Below are 13,282 nucleotides of genomic sequence, written 5' to 3'. Positions count from 1 at the left end.
TAATATTCAAGAGGAGTAGATAAGAGAGAGCAGATTAGATGAAATTGTGAACCCCCAACAACATCCATTCATCCATCGTTTTCGTTTGTCAATTAAATCAACTTTATTTTGCGTGTTAATATTTTTGTTCTCAAATCCACTTTATTAATTTTTATTTTCAAGTATTATTATTTTAATTCACGTGAATGAGAAAGCCTTTCGAGTCTCTTGGGAAAACGATACTTGGTCTTACCATTTATATTACTTGTACGATTTGGTACACTTGCCAATTTGTTAATAGTAATCCTTTGAATCGCTCCCATGCTTGACTTAGAGTTTCTTCCATGCCTTGCTTGAATGATGAGATCTCTAGTTTTCCTTAAGTAACTTTAGACTGTGGTAAATATTTGTTGACAAATGTTCTAGCCACAGCTTCCCGTGTTGTAAATGTTCCTTCAGGAAAGGAATTGAGCCACGTCTTAGCATTGCCTTCCAATGAGAACGGGAACAAACTAAGCCTTACTCTTTCATCTGATACACCTGCCATCTTCACTGTGTTGCATATTTCACTAAATGTTGTCAAATGGTCATAGGGATTCTCATTTGACAGGCCATGAAACTGTTTGCTCTGCACCAGGTGTATAAGTGCTGGATTCATCACCATGTTGGTCATTTGATCTGTAGGCATAACTATGCTGCTAAAATGGAAAGGGCCAACCGTATCTGATTGGTCTGCAAGAGTGCATCTTGGAGGAGTTCTTTCAGCCATCTCCTCTGTTCTTCTATCTGGTGAAGGTTATAGTAATCTGTCAGGTGAAGGAAACAAATCCCTAGATGGGCGTCTGACTCTCCTTCTCCCTCTTGCTTCGCTTAAGCCTTCAAGAAGAGGTTGCGTATTTTTCTTGCTTCTAGTATGTCTAGTCTTTTGTTGCATGCACAAGAAACACAAACCCTAGTAGCACTTTTTTATATTTAAAAAAAAGAAGAGATAAAAAGATAAAAAGATATATACAATCAAGTCAAACTTAATCAATTTACACTACTAGATAAGTTAAACCACGAGTCCCCGGCAACGACGCCAAAAACTTGTTAAGTCCCTGGCAAGTGTACCAGATCGTTATCAAGTAATATAAACAGGTAAGTCCGAGTAACGTTTTCCTAAAGGACTCTTAGGCCTTAACTTTCACGTAACCTAATTGCGTAAGACTTGAGAAGAGAATAAATTTGGTGGTTATATGCAAAGAACAAAAATAAACATGCAATGCAGTTGATTCAATTGGTTTTGACAAACTATGGATGAATGGTGTTGTTGGGGTTTACAATTTCATCTTATCCACTCTCATATATCTACTCTTCTAATTTACTTCACTTATTTATCTAATTGCCATGCATACTTTCTTATTTACCCTTAACCCAATCCCTTGGTGAAAAGAGCCTATTATTAATTACCGGCTTGCTATCCCTAGCCTCCCCTAGTAACCAATAATGCAATGTGATCGGAAGCAACTACAATTCACCGTCCTACCCGTATCCCTAGGTGATATTGGCATAATCAAGGAATTTCCCACCAATTCATGACATTACCGTACGTCCCCATATCGATAAAGACAAACATCTTTTACTGAATGAGTTAAATAATAAAAGCATTGAGCACAAATGAGAACNNAACNATTGATAAANAAGTATATGACAAGCATATGAAATAAATAAGAATTTGAATATATGAGAGTTTCAAAAGATTACATTGTTCCCCAACAACAAAGGGTTTAGTTCACCATAATCATGGTGAAACTAGATGAAAATAATGAAAGAATGGAAGAAATAACCCTAAACTTGGTTGAATGGAGCCTAAGCATCCAAGGAACCTCCTCCAAGGTGTGGAATAGCTCTAGACGTTTCTCTCTGCCAAAAGAATCCTCTTCTAATTCGCATTGGGCTATATATAAGCCCCAAAAGATAACAGATAGATTATAGAAAGATTTACAGAATCTAGCTAAAAAAACAGACAACCGCCTAGGCGCCTAAATTCACCGCTCAGCGGTTTGCCTCTTGCCGCTTTGACCGCTCAACAGTCAGTTTTGCCACTGAGCGGTTTCCCTCTGAGTGCTTAGCGGACCATTCTGGCGCTCAGCGGCTTGCTTGACCCTTCTTTTCATCATTTTTCTCCTTCTTTCATGGCTCTAAGTCCACCTTACTTCACTTCCATCTTTAATTCATCTAAAAACCCTGCAAAACAATGCAAAACAAGCATAATATCTCTAAAACCAACTTTTGATACTCACAAGACACAACTATGTTTTATACTTGATTTAAAGCTCATTCTAAGCCATAAAGGGTGTGTTTTGGTATCAAATTTAAGTATGAAAACAACGGTTTTTAGACCGTTATCAGTACCCGCTTTTAAAAGTGTATATATTGGGTCCTTATGTTTTCCAATTTGTATCAATTCCATCTTATTCGTTTAACGGTGTTAAAATAGATAACGTTAAACTTACTGTATATGTGAAGTGTGCGAGAAATGATCACGCGTCCTTTAGTTGGCCAGAAATGAGATGATGTGGCAGTCACTACTTCATCGTTGTCTCTCATCTTCCTCTAAGCAAGGGAGGCCACAGTAAAAAAAAAAGGTTGTCGTCTTCAAGGCTGTCTCCCATCTCCCATCTTCATTTGCATGTTGCCAGAGCGAACTCAACCATCCCTGTTGCCAGGAAACGCAAAAAATCCTCGTCGGATAGGGTTGCCGCCCTCGTCACCGCTGCTCGCAACCGAAATTGCCACAACACTATCGCTCCCTCGCTGCATCGCCGTCGGGATTCTCATCTGTCTTCATCACACAACTTGTAATTAGGAAACAACAAACCCCCATGGCAGCCATTGATGCCACCTCTGCAAAATTGCGTCTTAGAAGCAGTGGGAACCCTCAAATCAGGTTAGTCCATCAGCCTTCGTCGCACCACGAGGCGCCGCTGTTACTGGAGCATCCGACCAAGCCTGGACGTGTCTTCCACCACCAGGTCTCCACGTCGAGCGGTGTACTACGTTCAGAGCCCTACCTACGATGGAGAGAAAACCACCACGTCATTGCATTCAACGCTAGTGCTCAACCCCATAGGTTATCCTCCTCACTCTCACTCCTCCTCCAACTGTTTCTCTGGTTCCCACAAGATCAAGAACCACCACCGCAACCACAAGCTTCCCTGGAATAAGGACATTGACATCATCGTAGAGGAGGGTCTTCTTCAAAACGAAGATCGCCATCACGCTCTCTCTCGTCGCTACTATTTCCTCGCCTTTGTTCTCGGTTTCTTCCTTCTCTTCTCTCTCATCCTCTGGGGCGCCAACAGACCCACGAAGCTCAATGTCCTCATCAAGGTTAGCTTCCTTCCCAATTCTTCATCTCTTTTCTTTCTCCAAAATGGGCTTTCTTTTGTTCTCGATTTTACCTTTTGGGTGGTTGTTTCGCAGAGCATAAAATTCGACCATCACAGAGTTCAAGTTGGTTCCGATTCCACCGGCGTGGCCACAGACATGATCACCTTTAATTCCACCATCAAATTTACTTATCACAACACCGAAACATTCTTCGGGGTCCATGTCACATCCACTCCTCTGGATCTGTCCTTATGTCACGAATTTCCTTCGAAGAAACCAACCACTTCACCTATGCTCACAGAACCAACCTCCTCAGCAACCAATTCAACCCTCGACAAATCAAATCCCCAATTTTAATATGACCTAACTTTTCCCCAATTTAAAATCCCTAGCCTATTTTATTTTCCCAAACCTCTGTCAGCCACATCAATTCATTTTAGGCCAACTAAATGACACGTCACCTTTTGTTGCACACCTCAGATGTACACTCACTTCAACGTTAATTATTTTAACACCGTTAAGGGGATAGGACTAAATTGACACAAATTTCAAAACATAGGGACCCAATGTATACACTTTTAAAAGCGGGTACTAAACTGAAAATTTCCTCTTAACATGGGAACCAAGTAAGCATTTAAGCCTTAAATATATTATAAAATCTTAAATGGTAAAAGTAATTAAATTTTAACAGTAATTTTGAAAATAAAAGAAATTGAGAAGGTGAAAGGGACATAAGGTGGTGGTGGAAGAGGGAGCAACATCGTTTTTTGGTTATATATATACTTTTATGGGCTTGATTATAGACTACTAGGTGGACCTATATTTTGCTATTTCATTCATAATCTAAGAATTATTTCTCTAGTGGTGTTAAAGAATTCAAAAGTTGTGACCTCTTCAACAAATTAATAAGAGCCAAAATTTGGTTTAAGAATATTTAGTGTCAATTAGAAGGTGTAACAAATTTTTCTAGACCGCCTAAATTAATATTTTTTAGGGTTAAATATGTTTTTAGTCCCTGTACTATCAAGCGATTTTGGTTTTAGCCCCTCTTTCAAATTAAGGTACATTTTAGTCCTCATTCTTAAGAAAACTTTGATTTTAATCTTCCAAAACTAACACCGTGATGAGTCAATATTTTATTAACTGCATTTAGTTTATTGTACCAAATTTAATCAGGGAATTGTGCCTAAATGTCCAATATTTTTCCGTTTTTGCTAATAGTGCTTAATTTGACCGAAAATTCTAATTTTAATTAATTTGATTATTTTGAGTTAATTATTTGCATTATTAATTGCAGGGAAAATTTTGAAAATACAATTTTGGACATTATAGAAGACATCAATTCATTCAAGACTCTCCACAAAACAAGTATGCTTAAGAAGGAGGACAATATGGTCTTTTTATTCCTTAGCCTTATGAGAAGAGGGTGCATCACATTGAAATTGGGGGTGCATATGGAGAGCATTGTCTCATCACAAGAGGTGTGAGAACGCTGTTGGCCACCCACATAAAAGACGCATTTTCCATTCAATTAAAGAGAGGGCAAAGACGGTAATGGACTTTTCTTTTATTCTGAAGTTGAGAAACGATGCATCATTATGAGCTGCAGCTTACATATATCCATCCGCTCACGGCCCAAATGAAGTTTCAGACAGCCATAATTTGGCATTCACCGGTTGGGCTTTTGGGAAGCAACTCAGGTGTATGCTTGGCATCTTTGGAAGCAGCTCACGGTCCAGCTACGTTGAGAAGCAGCAACTCTCAAGAAGGCTCCACATCCAAGAAACTGTTGATTCACTCCAGCTCGGTGGTGCACTTAGCACATCCAGCTTCCATGCTCCACGGTCCAGGCTTCATAGAAAGTCCAGCAGCAGCTGAGCAACTTTGGATCCAGCAAGTGACGGGCTGATTCTTTGCAGCAGCTGCACAGAAGCTCATGGTCTAAAAAGCAATTGCATGCAATGTCCAGCATTATCCCATCCAACAGTGCATCATGGCCCAAGTTGGCAACCTTCTACAGCTTGGGCAATTGTTTCCACGTACAACAGCTGGTTCTTGCACGTCCAGAAGCTTGGAGCACACGCTGGCAGCAAAGCATGTCACGACCCATACACCTCTTCCTGCAACACGTGATTGAAGTCCTACCCACGGCCCAAGGAGAAAGCAACACATCATTTTATTTGGCTGCATGATTTGGATGCATGGAGTGTGTGCACGAAAAGGGAGAATTCTCGGCCCAGAAGCAAGTAAATCCAGCTGCAGCCATGATGCCATCATCCAACATGTCCAACTGCTTCACACGGTGCATACAACATTAGTCTCGGTCCAGCAGCCTCCAAAAAAAGTCCAGACATGTAGCAGAGAAGCACATAACCGTAGGAGATTCCTAGGACATGGGGGCCGTCACCTTCTTTTTAGACTAGGCTTTTGGAACATTTCTTAAAGCAGAGGAGGCTTTTCTAGGACATTGTTACATTGGGAGGGAAGACTTTTCATCACTTGGTGATTATGGATGGTGACATTACTTGATAGGAGGGTGCAACACACACATTTTTTTTCTTTCTTTACTGAACGATGCTTTGTTTCTTGGGAGAGCACACAGGACCGCCAGTATGTAGCATTCAAGTTGATTTTTGATTTCAGAATCGGTGCAGCAGCCACCCACGTTGGAGAATGAAGAGCACATGCAACAGCCTTTTTTTTCTTTCCTTTATTTGCGTTTGGACAGAGAAGGATATATATCCTCTCAATGTTGCATATATTTAGGTGGAACGCCTACCAAGGTTTAGTTAATTTACTGATTCTTAATTCTCGGGTTCCAATGCTAATTATCTTTATTTTTAAATTAGATGCATCCAATAATTTCTTTTAGCACTTCCGTATGAATGGCATTGATAGGTAAATATAAGGTGCATGTCGTTTTCTTAACTTAAAGCCTAGAAATTCATTGTTTTTCATTTTGCTCGTTACACTTAAAATTAGTTCAACCATTTTCTTTTGCATATTGTTAATTCTTGTTGCATCCTAAGATGAACAAACAATTAAGCTTTGAATGTGTTTTTCTTATTTATTTATTGCATTGCAATTAGTTTACACATTTTGTATTAGGACCATTCAATTTACTGTTTTCGCTTACTATGTTGCCTGTCATGTTCGGTTTATTATTTTCGTTTACCATTCAATTGATTTCGTTTTTACATTTGTGTTTGCCTTTGTGTTTGCATCCGCGTTTTGATTTAATTAATCTGTAGTCACAAACTTTTCACAAAACCCCCCTCCTACTTCGTGTTTGACATGATTCTCGAACCACAGTTTGGTCCTTGAGAGACAACCTAGGAGTCACTTCCTAGTCGATACTGCATTCTTTTACGCACATTAAATTTTGCATGGGGTGCGACATCCATCACACCGTTAAAAATGATCTCACGTGGCTAATGGAGAACTGACACCATTTTTTTTCACATTTTCTCCCTTTCTCTCTCCTTCTTCTTTCATGGGTATCTTTTCCTCTCTCATCCAGTAGTTCTCTACTTCCCCTACGCCATCCACCTACCTTCCCACCACATCCTCCGACGACCCTTCTTTTGTTGTCCCCACCCTTCTCGCCACCGTCACTAGCTTCCTTTGGTTATTCCAGTGACATGAACATACTAGCCGGGAATAAAATGGCGAACATTAAGTGATGTTCCAACAGGAAGAAGTGCATCCCTGGAGAGGACCCATGATTTTCGCCAAAGCAACAGGTAGCTAATTAAAGATATTCAAACACCCTAGTCTGCACATATGTACAATTTATGAGATTATTTAACTACATCTTTCTGCATGTAAAAACTATCTCATGTTTATTATTGAATTGATTCTTTGTAAGGAATTCACTTGTTATATAATTTGTTTTATTTTTATTAAAGGAACATTTTTCTGAGGAAGTGAAATTTTGATAAGCCTAAAGTGAATTGTAATTGTGCAAATGGAATTTAATTTGATTGATGTCTCTCAAGTGTTTCTTTTGATTATTGGTTTATTGGTGGTTTGATTTCTCACCCAAGGATAAGGTCTCTAACAAGTATTTACTCAAACAAAATGAAGGAAATTTTTCTTACAACTTCTCTGTTTATATTATTTAGGTTGCAGGAAACAATAGATCAATTGGCTACAAAATTAGAGTCAATTTATAAGGCTACAAGGGGAAGAAGATAAACATTATTAGTCATTCTATGGGTGGTCTTTTGGTCAAATGCTTCATGTGCCTGCAAAGTGATGTAACACATCTGTTAAGCTTCTTATTTTGGTTTTATTTTATCTACTGCCGATACATGACTATATTTTTTTGTTGCCTTCCTCAGATTTTTGAGAAATATGTTAAGAACTGGGTTGCGATTACTGCACCATTCTAGGGTTAGTAATTCTATTTTGTATTTATCAAAAGTATGGAATTATAATTAAGGATATTTGATGAATGATTCTTTTAGCATTTGAAAGGAACCGAAATCATGTTCTACGGAGGCGACAGCGGAGGAGGAGTGTCTGCCGCCATGCCTGGCCATGAGATCAAGAGAGGGAGCTTTGTCGGCGTGTTTGGTTGGTGAACATGATCGCACTTCTTTCTTGGAGTCTGACTCCATCATTGGTTGTTGTTACTGATTCTCTCTCTCTCTGAGTGAGAATGTGGAGGTAGCTAACTATCGTGGTGGTAGGGGCAACTTGTGATGGGATAGTGAAGTGGGTATGTGTGGTTTTATAGAGATGGAAACTTGTCATTGAGTTAATTGGTGGAAAGAGAGAGAGAGAGAAAAAAAAAGAGTTTGTGTGTGTTATGGAGAAGAAGTATAAGGAGTGTAATATGGTCCTTTGAAAAGTCATGGAGATGACATAAATTACGTGTGTTTGGTTTGCCACCTAGTTCTGGACTTTTTGGTAGTAAAGATGAGAAGTATAGAAAGGAAAATAACAAGTCACACTCTATTCTACCTCAATTCTAGGGTAACCGCAGGTACCACTAGATGCAATTCTTCACTAGATGTTATTGCAGGTGAGGCTCTGATCAACTCGAACATCATGGTCCTCTCCAGTGACAGAGGATGCACTTCTTCCTGTTGGAACATCACTTAATGTTCGCCATTTTATTCCCGGTTAGTATGTTGATGTCACTGGAATAACCAAAGGAAGCCGGTGACGGTGGCGAGAAGAGTGGGGACAACGGAAGAAGGGTTGTTGGAAGATGTGGTGGGAAGGTGGGTGGGTGGCGTGGGGGAAGTGAAGAACTACTGGATGAGAGAGAAAAAAATACCCATGAAAGAAGGAGAGAGAAAGGGAGAAAAGGTGAAAAAAAAATGGTGTCAGTTCTCCATTAGCCACGTGAGATCATTTTTAACGGTGTTAGTATTGGAGGATTAAAATCAAAGTTTCTTTAAGAATAAGGACTAAAATGTACCTTAATTTGAAAGAGGAACTAAAACAAAAATCGCTTGATAGTACAGGGACTAAAAACATATTTAACCCTATTTTTTATGATAACTAAACCTCTTCAAATTTCATAAGTAGGGAGATCGGTGGATCATCAATTTTTAGTAATTAAAAAACTCAATAAGAAAATTTGGAAAAAAAAGAAAAAAAAAAGAATGATGAAAATAGGCAAAACATGTAGAAGAAAATGTTAGACCAAGGTCATTAATAGTTGACTCGAACATTTCAACCCATGTTTTTGAAGGAGATCAACTTTCTTATTATTGTATATTAAATTCTTGTTCTTAGAATGTGATTCTCAATACGAAAGGTACTATATAGGAATTTGAGTGCAGCAACTTCTGCTGGAACTCTAAACAGGAAAAAAAATTCACTCGTAAGTCTACAATTTTACCCAGATTATTAGAAATCTTGTTATGCAAAACTAATTATGATGTCAATTGCACGAGCTTTTACTATGACTTTTCAATTACTTTTATTTTGTTGTAACAGATAGTGAGAATAATAGAATAGACATGTTTATATTCTTAGCAAGGAGTATTTATTTTTGTAAAGTTATTTTCAACAAGGAGGGTCTACGCTTTGGTTGAAGGGTCCAAGACTACATGTTCTTTCTTTCGTCCGTCCATTTTGCCTGGACCTCCTATGTTTCGTTTCCTCCGTCCATTTTGCCTATTTGGCTCTAGTTGATTACCTCAATTCGTATGATACCGATTGGTGGATGACTTGCACAAAACACTTTGACGCTCAAGTCAGATATGTTTCTAGAAGGTCAATGTGATTATTCAAAAGTGTGTTTACTTGGAAATTAATCTCGTATTTATAGACCTCATTTTCCCTCAGGCCCATTAACTGGTAATTAATACAGTATATTTTATGTCATATAACCTGTTATTCGCTCATTAATGTCATATATTATGTATATGATATCATTAATTGATCTTTAATGCTTACTTAGTTTGGGCGATGCCCGACCGGTTCTACCGATCGGTTCCCATTGGTGATCTGTGAGACGCTTTCCACCGATCCTAGGTGGTCACCTGGTACACTACATAAGCCCCCCAAGCCCTGAGCGGCTGTTTACGGAGGCGAAGGGGTTTCACATTATTGGTTACAAGAACAAGTTGATAGTTAAGTGATAAAGCGAATGAAGTAACCGTTGATGGCCAGACACGTGGGATCGTGTTAGTTGGATTTAAGGAGTCGAGTGCCCCTTGTCATTTGAACTGCAAGCAACGAAGGGCTAGGATCCGCCTCTGAAACCGCTTTTTTAGGTTATAAATATGGGGAGGGACCACTTGTCATTATCATATCCTCCTTCTCTTCTTCCTTTCCATCGATCTTCATAGTTTTCTTTAAAAGTGACTATGTCTTCCTCTTCCTGGTCCATCGATGAGCTTTTCGATGAAGGTCGGGGGTACGCTGATGATGTGGAGGAGTCGTCGTCGCCGGTGAAGTCTTCCATCCTAGGATTTTATGGCGGTAACGACCAACCGGAAAATGCCTCTGAGGAAGGGGAGGTTGAAATGGATGTTGACGCCGCACGAGAATTGTATGGCGACAGTCCCCCTCCCGCCATCGAGGGATATAAATGGGCTCCTCATGAGGTTGGTGCGCACGCCCCCTATTTTATCACTAGTGCTTCCTTAGAGTATTTAGTTGGCCGAGTGAGTTTCCTGGCTAGTATTAGGGATGTAGAGAGCATTAAACTAGTAGTTTGTATAGCGAATGAGTAGGCATGTCACGGACGGGAGGGCAATGATTTAGACTTCTTCTACGTTTATGTCACCTTGTTTCGTGATTTGGGGATGCGAATTCCCTTTTCTGAGTTTCAAATGGGTGTCTTAGGGCTCTAAATGTTTGTCTGACCCAACTTCACCCGAACGGGTGGGCTTTCATGCAAGCTTTTTGCGTAGTTTGTACGACCCTTGTTCTAACTCCCACACCTGTTTCATTCCTCTACTTTTTTCGTGATTTACCTCATCCAAATAAGTCTTAGATATCGCTTGTCCTTGTGAAGGATAAAAAACTGTTTACCTTGTTTAATACGTCCTACAAGGACGTGAAAACAAATTTTTTTAAGGTAGCCATAAAGGATTCTGGTCGGTCCAGGTTTTACTTCGATAATGGTCAGCAAAGTTCCCTTTTTATTTGGTCGAGGATCCTAAGAAGGTCACCTCATGGGCTAAAACTGACATGACTCCGGAAGAACTAGACACCATCAGTCAACTCGATCAACTACCTTAGCGGACCTCGTCTCGCAAGCTCATCAGTTTCTTGGGTTTTAATGCTCTACGTACTAGAGTGTTTGGTAAGACCTGTACTCTGAGTATTATCGAGTGGCCCTTATTGACTTATATAAATTTTTCTTTTTATTTCAGACATCTTTGGCTGCATGGAAAATCACAAAGCCTTTCTTGCGGATGATGGCTTGTAAGAAAGAAGAGCTTAAGAAAATTGGAGAGGGTACTTCATCTCCCTCTAAGGTTGCCATGACGAAGGGTCCTCCTTCCCGTATGGTGAATCCAGCGTTGAAAATTGTTGTTGATCAACGTCCTTCTTCCACTATGCCCACCACTACTCCCCTTGAGGCTATTCTGCCCAAAGGTGGTGCAAAGAGGAAGTCTTCTCGAGAAAAAAATTGTTTCCTTGAAGAGAAATATTTTGGAAGGTCCTTTGCTCACTGCCTCTCTTGATCTGAATGTGCGCATTGTCGAGCGTCTGCAATACAACCGTACCCCCGAAGAAAAGAAACCCTTCATAGGGATGTCTCCAACTGAGGCACTGGACATGACTTACGAACTCAGCGCGCAAGCTAACATATGTATGAATTATGCTACAGGTTCGACCAAATCTTTGGTAGCCGAAGAACTAGACGTTGTGCGTCAAGATCTGGAGACCACCCAGAAGGAGAATACTGAACTGTCACGCCGTCTTAAGGAGCTTTGAAGACTATTGAAGAGGATCGTGAAGAAGCTGCAACCGCCTTGATCTAGGCTCGGAACAATAATCGCCAACTGAAACGAGCCAATGATGATTTGAAATTAGATCTTCATAAGGCTTCTACTCAATACCAGGGTTTAGTTAAAGAGAGGGTTTCTCTTATCGCCACTCAGAAAAAACTGGTTGTATAGAATAACTATCTGGGCAGTGAGATTTACAACGAGTGCCTCAATGGGTTCGAACAGGGCATTGCCCAATGCCACCACTTTTTCAACACTCCCCTGGATCATCCTAGATTTGATATTATGAAGGTGCTTGTGGATCATCCAACTGATCATACTGTTGTCGATTAGGTTACGAATGTCGAGCCTACTGGTGAAGAAGATGATGCCGAAGATAATGCTTGACTCGGAAATTTCTTTAAGCCCTAGTTTTGATTGCTTATTTTGTTCAGTTTATTGAGGCTTCCTAGCTTGTACCTGTTCCCTTTTTTTGTATAAATCTTTGCTATGAATGACAAAAGGTTGGTTTAATTTCTGTTGTGTAAATTTTATAATATCATTGTGTTAAGTGGTAGGGGTTTCCTTTTCTTCTTTAGATCTTTTCCTTAATGTTGTGCTGTCGGCAAGAAGAATTTCTTTTCCAAAACTTTGTACACTGAAATACGATCGATCGGTAGGAGTTCTTTTTTTGAACTTCTGAAGTTGAGTGGGATATTCAAAGTTATTTTTTGACCTTCTTCCAAAGTGGGGTATAGTAGGAAATCTTCTTTTTTTTTGAACTTCGTATGTTGAGTGGGGAAATTCAAAGTTATTTTTTGAACTTTTCCCCAAGTGGTGTACGGTAGGTGTTCTTTTTTGAACTTCCAACGTTGAGCAGGATATTCGAAGTTCTTTTTTGAACTTCTTCCCAAGCGGGTTATAGTAGGAATTCTTTTTTTTTTTTTTTGAACTTTGGACATTGAGTAGGGAAATTCGAAGTTCTTTTTTGAACTTTTCCCCGAGCGGTGTACAGTAGGTGTTCTTTTTTGAACTTCCTACGTTGAGAGATGATATTCGAAGTTCTTTTTTGAACTTCTCCCCGAACGGTGTACTGTAGGAGTTCTTTTTTGAACTTGCTACGTTGAGCGAGGATATTCGAAGTTCTTTTTTGAACTTCTCCCCGATCGGCTTATGGTAAGAGTTCTTTTTTGAATTTCCTACGTTGAGCGAGGATATTCAAAGTTCTTTCTTGAACTTCTCCCCGAGCGGTGTACGGTAGGAGTTCTTTTTTTGAACTTCCTACATTGAGCGAGGATATTCGAAGTTCTTTTTTGAACTTCTCCCTGAGCGGCGTACGGTAGGTGTTCTTTTCTAAACTTCCTACGTTGAGCAGTGGATTTTCCTACGTTGAGTGCTTTGCAATACACAAGTAAAAGATGATTGGAATGCTTGATATTATTTATTGACTGAACATTGAATTACATTAAACACTTAGCTGAAATGAAACTTTAAATGAGAGGCATTCCAAGTGTTAGGTATGATTT

This window comes from Vigna radiata, chromosome 7 (genome assembly GCF_000741045.1).
Source record: "Vigna radiata var. radiata cultivar VC1973A chromosome 7, Vradiata_ver6, whole genome shotgun sequence".
Classification (NCBI taxonomy): domain Eukaryota; kingdom Viridiplantae; phylum Streptophyta; class Magnoliopsida; order Fabales; family Fabaceae; genus Vigna; species Vigna radiata.
This window is presented reverse-complemented; position numbering follows the sequence as displayed.